This window comes from Pseudophryne corroboree, unplaced genomic scaffold, assembly GCF_028390025.1.
Source record: "Pseudophryne corroboree isolate aPseCor3 unplaced genomic scaffold, aPseCor3.hap2 scaffold_507, whole genome shotgun sequence".
Taxonomy (NCBI): domain Eukaryota; kingdom Metazoa; phylum Chordata; class Amphibia; order Anura; family Myobatrachidae; genus Pseudophryne; species Pseudophryne corroboree.
Genome location: NW_026970112.1, coordinates 145,922 through 151,921, shown reverse-complemented (window position 1 = coordinate 151,921; position 6,000 = coordinate 145,922).

The following is a 6,000-nucleotide window of genomic DNA, read 5'->3' as shown; positions in this document are numbered from 1 at the left end:
GAAGCATATAGAGGGTTGAATTCCACCTCGTTACCACTTCTTGCTTCAGATGATGGCAGGGCAGGTTCAGTAGTTTTTGGTGGTGCTCCAGTCTTCTGTACGTGGTGCCTGTACACCGAAAGTGTCCCGCAATTTTTCTGGCCACCGACAGCATCTCTTGCACGCCCCTGTCGTTTTTTAAATAATTCTGCACCACCAAATTCAAGGTATGTGCAAAACATGGGACGTGCTGGAATTTGCCCATATTTAATGCACACACAATATTGCTGGCGTTGTCCGATGCCACAAATCCACAGGAGAGTCCAATTGGGGTAAGCCATTCCGCGATGATCTTTCTCAGTTGCCGTAAGAGGTTTTCAGCTGTGTGCGTATTCTGGAAACCGGTGATACAAAGCGTAGCCTGCCTAGGAAAGAGTTGGCGTTTGCGAGATGCTGCTACTGGTGCCGCCGCTGCTGTTCTTGCGGCGGGAGTCCATACATCTACCCAGTGGGCTGTCACAGTCATATAGTCCTGACCCTGCCCTGCTCCACTTGTCCACATGTCCGTGGTTAAGTGGACATTGGGTACAACTGCATTTTTTAGGACACTGGTGAGTCTTTTTCTGAGGTCTGTGTAAATTTTCGGTATCGCCTGCCTAGAGAAGTGGAACCTAGATGGTATTTGGTAACGGGGGCACACTGCCTCAATAAATTGTCTAGTTCCCTGTGAACTAACGGCGGATACCGGACGCACGTCTAACACCAACATAGTTGTCAAGGCCTCAGTTATCCGCTTTGCAGCAGGATGACTGCTGTGATATTTCATCTTCCTCGCAAAGGACTGTTGAACAGTCAATTGCTTACTGGAAGTAGTACAAGTGGGCTTACGACTTCCCCTCTGGGATGACCATCGACTCCCAGCAGCAACAACAGCAGCGCCAGCAGCAGTAGGCGTTACACGCAAGGATGCATCGGAGGAATCCCAGGCAGGAGAGGACTCGTCAGAATTGCCAGTGACATGGCCTGCAGGACTATTGGCATTCCTGGGGAAGGAGGAAATTGACACTGAGGGAGTTGGTGGGGTGGTTTGCGTGAGCTTGGTTACAAGAGGAAGGGATTTACTGGTCAGTGGACTGCTTCCGCTGTCACCCAAAGTTTTTGAACTTGTCACTGACTTATTATGAATGCGCTGCAGGTGACGTATAAGGGAGGATGTTCCGAGGTGGTTAACGTCCTTACCCCTACTTATTACAGCTTGACAAAGGGAACACACGGCTTGACACCTGTTGTCCGCATTTCTGTTAAAATAGTTCCACACCGAAGAGCTGATTTTTTTGGTATTTTCACCAGGCATGTCAACGGCCATATTCCTCCCACGGACAACAGGTGTCTCCCCGGGTGCCTGACTTAAACAAAACACCTCACCATCAGAATCCTCCTGGTCAATTTCCTCCCCAGCGCCAGCAACACCCATATCCTCCTCATCCTAGTGTACTTCAACACTGACATCTTCAATCTGACTATCAGGAACTGGACTGCGGGTGCTCCTTCCAGCACTTGCAGGGGGCGTGCAAATGGTGGAAGGCGCATGCTCTTCACGTCCAGTGGTGGGAAGGTCAGGCATCGCAACCGACACAATTGGACTCTCCTTGTGGATTTGGGATTTCGAAGAACGCACAGTTCTTTGCGGTGCTACTGCTTTTGCCAGCTTGAGTCTTTTCATTTTTCTAGCGAGAGGCTGAGTGCCTCCATCCTCATGTGAAGCTGAACCACTAGCCATGAACATAGGCCAGGGCCTCAGCCGTTCCTTGCCACTCCGTGTGGTAAATGGCATATTGGCAAGTTTACGCTTCTCCTCCGACAATTTTATTTTAGGTTTTGGAGTCCTTTTTTTACTGATATTTGGTGTTTTGGATTTGACATGCTCTGTACTATGACATTGGGCATCGGCCTTGGCAGACGACGTTGCTGGCATTTCATCGTCTCGGCCATGACTAGTGGCAGCAGCTTCAGCACGAGGTGGAAGTGGATCTTGATCTTTCCCTAATTTTGGAACCTCAACATTTTTGTTCTCCATATTTTAATAGGCACAACTAAAAGGCACCTCAGGTAAACAATGGAGATGGATGGATACTAGTATACAATTATGGACGGACTGCCGAGTGCCGACACAGAGGTAGCTACAGCCGTGAACTACCGTACTGTGTCTGCTGCTAATATAGACTGGTTGATAAAGAGATGTCGTAGTATGTATGTATGAAGAAGAAAGAAAAAAAAACCACGGTTAGGTGGTATACAATTATGGACGGACTGCCGAGTGCCGACACAGAGGTAGCCACAGCCGTGAACTACCGTACTGTACTGTGTCTGCTGCTAATATAGACTGGTTGATAAAGAGATGTCGTAGTATGTATGTATAAAGAAGAAAGAAAAAAAAACCACGGTTAGGTGGTATACAATTATGGACGGACTGCCGAGTGCCGACACAGAGGTAGCCACAGCCGTGAACTACCGTACTGTACTGTGTCTGCTGCTAATATAGACTGGTTGATAAAGAGATGTCGTAGTATGTATGTATGAAGAAGAAAGAAAAAAAAAACACGGTTAGGTGGTATACAATTATGGACGGACTGCCGAGTGCCGACACAGAGGTAGCCACAGCCGTGAACTACCGTACTGTACTGTGTCTGCTGCTAATATAGACTGGTTGATAAAGAGATGTCGTAGTATGTATGTATGAAGAAGAAAGAAAAAAAAAACACGGTTAGGTGGTATACAATTATGGACGGACTGCCGAGTGCCGACACAGAGGTAGCCACAGCCGTGAACTACCGTACTGTACTGTGTCTGCTGCTAATATAGACTGGTTGATATAGAGATGTCGTAGTATGTATGTATGAAGAAGAAAGAAAAAAAAACCACGGTTAGGTGGTATACAATTATGGACGGACTGCCGAGTGCCGACACAGAGGTAGCCACAGCCGTGAACTACCGTACTGTACTGTGTCTGCTGCTAATATAGACTGGTTGATAAAGAGATGTCGTAGTATGTATGTATGAAGAAGAAAGAAAAAAAAAACACGGTTAGGTGGTATACAATTATGGACGGACTGCCGAGTGCCGACACAGAGGTAGCCACAGCCGTGAACTACCGTACTGTACTGTGTCTGCTGCTAATATAGACTGGTTGATAAAGAGATGTAGTAGTATGTATGTATAAAGAAGAAAGAAAAAAAAACCACGGGTAGGTGGTATACAATTATGGATGGACTGCCGAGTGCCGACACAGAGGTAGCTACAGCCGTGAACTACCGTACTGTGTCTGCTGCGACTGGATGATAAATAATGATATAAAAAATATATATATATCACTACTGCAGCCGGACAGGTATATATATTATATAATGACGGACCTGCTGGACACTGTCTGTCAGCAGAATGAGTTTTTTATAGAATAAAAAAAAAACACCACACAAGTGAAGTCACACGACGAGTGTTTAACTTTTTCAGGCAATCACAATATAGTATACTACTAACTATACTGGTGGTCAGTGTGGTGAGGTCACTGGTCAGTCACACTGGCAGTGGCACTCCTGCAGCAAAAGTGTGCACTGTTTAATTTTAATATAATATGTACTCCTGGCTCCTGCTATAACCTATAACTGGCACTGCAGTGCTCCCCAGTCTCCCCCACAATTATAAGCTGTGTGAGCTGAGCACAGTCAGATATATAATATATATATACATAGATGATGCAGCACACTGGGCTGAGCAGTGCACACAGATATGGTATGTGACTGTCTTGTACTCCTGGCTCCTGCTATAACCTATAACTGGCACTGCAGTGCTCCCCAGTCTCCCCCACAATTATAAGCTGTGTGAGCTGAGCACAGTCAGATATATATACATAGATGATGCAGGCATGCAGCACACTGGGCTGAGCAGTGCACACAGATATGGTATGTGACTGAGTCACTGTGTGTACCGTTTTTTTCAGGCAGAGAACGGATATATTAAATAAAACAACTGCACTGCTGGTGGTCACTGTGGTCAGTCACTAAACTCTGCACTCTCTTCTACAGTATCAGCCTCAGGTCAATCTCTCTCTCTCTCTCCTAATCTAAATGGAGAGGACGCCAGCCACGTCCTCTCCCTATCAATCTCAATGCACGTGTGAAAATGGCGGCGACGCGCGGCTCCTTATATAGAATCCGAGTCTCGCGAGAATCCGACAGCGTCATGAGGGTGAAAATGTTTCTCACAAAATCGTTGCCCCAATGCATCATTGAAATTCAAGCTGGAAAGATGATTTTAATATATCACTTGTACATTTTGTATTGCTCTTCTGGTGACAATGTAGTTTGTTTTTGTCAATTACCATTTTAATAATAGGGTAAAGAAAATTAAGTGGATTTTTAAAAGAAAACAATACTTTCAATATACTATTAAAACAAATTAAAATGGTAAAAGTTATTGTACTTTAATGAAAAATAAAAGAGCAAAAATATCAATCCCAGTTTTGGATTACTTTAATTAACAAAAAAAATGCATATAGCAGAGGATAGTTTTAATCTGCCTACCTCTGGGTTATGGGCCCAGCATGCTTCCATTGCAATACTCTGCTGCACATGTAAGTGCAAGAGATCCTGAAGCACTCACTCATCATGGGAAAGTACCAATGTGTTTCTTCGTTGGTGGATGGAAGAAACATCTTACAAAAACTCTCCAGATTATTGACTTTTTAAAGTTTTTCTAGGAAACGTTTTAGATGAATGCTTATTAGCCTTTGTCAGTATGGACTTTTGCAAAGTGTCTCTGTGGCGCAATCAGTTAGTGTGTACGGCTATAAACCAAAAGGTTGGTGGTTCAATCCCACCCAGGGACGTAATTGACCTTGTTATCAGATTTTGGTGATCTTTAAGTAGACAAGTCAAAATTTCAAATCCCCTCTTATGGTGTAGGGTACCTGGCCTTCTCTGATGTAATCAGAGTTAGATTTGATTCAGTGATTTTATAAAAACAGCTAGGAAGCACAATTTAGCAATGGGTTGCAGAGAAAAAAAATATGCTGGCAGAAAAATCCAATTGAGTGATTAAACAGCTCTTCATTTTCAGCCTTTATTTTTATGCTAACAAATTTGTTCTCTAAAAAGTGTCCACAAAGCCAAGTCTCTGATTAACACCTTTGTAGGGATGGTTTTTCACCTATAACTAAATTAAACTTGCTTCATTGGAAAGGCAGCAAGATGCATCCTCATTTCAATGTCTACAGAAATAATACAGGTTGACACCAGGAAACATTAACGCCACTGCATCCTTGCTGCTTTCTCATGAAGAAGTCTGTTTAATGTGAAAACAAGGTGATATCTAATTAGCACACAGGTAAGGAATTAAGAAAATCTTTATTTAAGGGTGAAGATGTTTCTCACAAAATCGTTGCCCCAATGCATCCTTGAAATTCAAGCAGGAAAGATGATTTTAATATATCACTTGTACATTTTGTATTGCTCTTCTGGTGACAATGTAGTTTGTTTTTGTCAATTACCCTTTTAATAATAGGGTAAAGAAAATTAAGTGGATTTTTTAAAGAAAACTATACTGTCAATATACTATTAAAACAAATTAAAATGGTAAAAGTTATTGTACTTTAAGTAAAAATAAAAGAGCAAAAATATCAATCCCAGTTTTGATTACTTAAATTAACAAAAAAAAATGCATATAGCAAAGGATAGTTTCAATCTGCCTACCTCTGGGTTATGGGCCCAGCATGCTTCCATTGCAGTACTCTGCTGCACATGTAAGTGCAAGAGATCCTGAAGCACTCAGTCATCATGGGAAAGTACCAATGTGTTTCTTCGTTGGTTGATGGAAGAAACATCTTACAAAAACTCTCCAGATTATTGACTTTTTAAAGTTTTTCTAGGAAACGTTCTAGATGTATGCTTATTAGACTTTGTCAGTATGTACTTTTTGCAAAGTGTCTCTGTAGCGCAATCGGTTAGTGTGTCCGGCTACTAACCA